The sequence below is a fragment of the Homarus americanus genome, unplaced genomic scaffold (assembly GCF_018991925.1).
Source record: "Homarus americanus isolate GMGI-L3 unplaced genomic scaffold, GMGI_Hamer_2.0 scaffold58074, whole genome shotgun sequence".
NCBI lineage: Eukaryota > Metazoa > Arthropoda > Malacostraca > Decapoda > Nephropidae > Homarus > Homarus americanus.
In genome coordinates, this window is record NW_024729094.1 from 671,405 (window position 1) to 674,644 (window position 3,240).

The following is a 3,240-nucleotide window of genomic DNA, read 5'->3' on the forward strand; positions in this document are numbered from 1 at the left end:
TATAAGAGAGCCTCCGTCCTCATTTAACACTCATAGCTACATTGATTAAGTTATGGTGACAATCCCTTGTTGGAAGTGCACATAGAAACCTTTATAATAAATACACAAAAGGAGCCTATTGAATTTCATTACTGAAGATCCAAAAAAACTTGTATCTATATTTTAGTTCGTCTAGAATATAAGGTAACGTGCTTCACAGGTGATTGTTACAAGTGGTGACAACCCAGGAAGGTTGTTACATATATTACAGCTTCACAAATAGTTGTTATACAACGGTAACAGTCACCCAACAGTTACACAGTTGGTAAAGGTAGAGATATTATATTCTTCCCATTACTGGTATATACTGTTACATTAAGAAGCTGTTGTTACAAATGCTGTATTGTGTCCAGTCCTCGTCACAGTAAACGTTTCATTATGTCCAGTCTCTTCACAGTAAACGTTATATTGTGTCCAGTCTCGTCATAGTAAATCCTATATTGTGTTCAGTCCTCGTCACGGTAACCGCTATATTGTGTCCAGTCCTCGTCACAGTAAATGTTATATTGCGTCCAGTCTCGTCACGGTGAACGTTATATTGTGTCCAGTCCTCGTCACAGTAAACGCTATATTGTGTCCAGTCCTCGTCACAGTAAACGTTATATTGTGTCCAGTCCTCGTCACAGTAAACGTTATATTGTGTCCAGTCTCGTCACAGTAAACGTTATACTGTTTCCAGCTTCACCACAGGTAAACTTAAAAACCCTTTGTGTTCATTCTCTTCAAGTCTTTGTTAGGAAGCACATCAGATTGGGGTCACGTTTTACGAGCCTGGAAAAGACGGGGGTATTTTAAATATCCTTCAGTTCTGGAGTTCAAACACAGGAAGTCTAATGGCGTTGAGACGACGAAGAATGCGAAGACGAGAGGGAGAATTTTGATGACAATGCTGGCTTGTTCTTTCCAGTTCACTTTGTCATATAATTATACAAATGAATTTGGTAAATTTCACAACCTGGAGAGTTTTGGAGACTATTGGTATATAATATAGTATAAGAGACCAATACAGGAACACTTGGAGATCTGTATAAATCGTTTCTTGTTTTAGTAAACGTTCACACTCTGATCTATCTCTATTATCTTTGAAGCTATTAAGTTCTAAAACAGGTCAGGTAATTTACCGACATCTTATAATTATTAAGGTTGACCCCAGTAAGAGTAAGTGAAGCTCTTTAATATTTCCCAGCAGTAGAGTTCATTTGGTAGACCAGAAACGAGTGGCTGCTCCTGACCTAACTAACCTGATTTGCATAACACACAACTGAAGGGCTGAGAAGATTATAATGGTAGGAAATATTTCGTTCTTGGGACACCATTCTTACCTCTCCTTCCCCTCTCTCTCTTGTCTATCTCTTTTCTCTTCTTTCTTCTCTTTCTCCTGCTCTACTCTCCCGTATTTTTATCTCCCTCTCTCCTTGTTAGATCATCTTATGGATTTCTTCGTTTTCTTACACTCTTTGTCTTCTCTCCTTTCCTTGTCTCTTTATCCTTTTCTCTCCCTTCTCCTATATTGTCTTCCCTTCCTTCTCTCTCCCTTTTCCTAATTACTACCCATCTCTCTTTTGTCCCTCTCCACCAAGCGTCTGTCTGTCTGTCTGTCTGTCTCCATTATTGACTGTTATATTTAGTGAGTATGTAGGTACGTGTTTGTGGTAGTGTGTGTTAAAACGTATGTAAGTATTATGAGTGTGTATCTCGCTGATGGTTCCGTAAGTGTATGTCCGTGTGTTTGTATAACAACAACAACAAACTCGAAGAAGACTACACTCGATGCTCGAGTTTGTTTTGTAGAACACAACAAATCAGTGAGCAGCCCGGGTGAACCTTCCTCAGATGATGTAAAGTGCCCTCCAGGTTTTGTGTCTAAAACATTTTACTTTTAGCATTAATTTATTCATGGAATATGGTCAAAAGGTTTACTATCATACCCACCATGCGTTGTGGCTGTTAAATAGTTAATAAGTAATATGGTTGTGTTGATATCGGCTGTGAAGGACTTGCATGTACTCGAGCTTAATGTAGTTGGGAATTAACATCATCTATCAGTCAGGTAAGAAAAGGTACAGAGAACACCCGGGGGTCAAAGGTTCACTCCCTCCCAAACTGAAGCAGTATCGACCCCAAATGAGATAAAACAACACACCCGCACCAGATGACAGTCAGGGTAAGTCAGTTCGGAGACTCATTCCCATGACTCAGTTTCACTGTACATTGAGCTCAATAAACGAGGATGTAATATTTGAATAACATTACAGTAATATCAGGGTTTTGGTGTTTATATTATTGTCTGTTAAACATGTTGTTATGAGGTAAAAATGTTGAACCAAATGTCAACAACAACAAACTATTTTATTTTTCTCTGGTGACCTACTCGTGAGGATTATCAAGGTGGGAACAATGTAGGGACAGGATAGGATTGTAAGGAAGGATTTGAGTTAGGTTAAATTAAGTTAGGTAGTGTTGTCAAGTCAAGTCAAATCATATCATGTCAGGTCAGGTTAGGTTAGGTAGTCGACGGCTATTATCGTCACCATTTCTTTTAGTGACTTGAATGAGAAACTTAGATGTGTTCTCATGTTTTCAGCCACAGGGGTACAGAATAAAAACTTACCAATGTTAAAGAATCCTAAGAAGAGTCTACTCCATGACCTGACATGACGAGGCTGATACAGAGACCAGCATCTAGTGACACAGTCTTGGGAATTCTAGTGAATAAACAGATAAACTCTACCTCCCTAATATTGGTTGTCGACTGTACAGGATGGGGTCTTATCAAGTTCATTGTCAACGTTTTTCAAAGGTGCGTTTTCTTGCTGAGGATAAAACAATTTTGAGGAAAACTGCTTTAAATTATATGTAGTTACCCGATAGAACACTTTATATCAGGTTGTTACATATTATATAAATAATAACTTTCCGTATAAGAACTTAGTAAATTATTTTCCTTGGGTGTATACACTCTTTCTCGCTGTAAGTTTAATAAAATAATCAGACATACAGTGTTTACTAACCTCTTGGTAGGCCGCGGGTGAGTTCCTCTGTTCAGAAAACCCCGGAAAGATGTAAATGGTGGAAGACTCTTTACATTATTATATATTACGAGAATTACCATTAAGGCTCAGACGAGGGTGGTTGGTGAGTTATGTGACAGTGTGTCCAAGTTAGGATATTTCACCCCTGTACTTATGGCCGTGAGGGGGA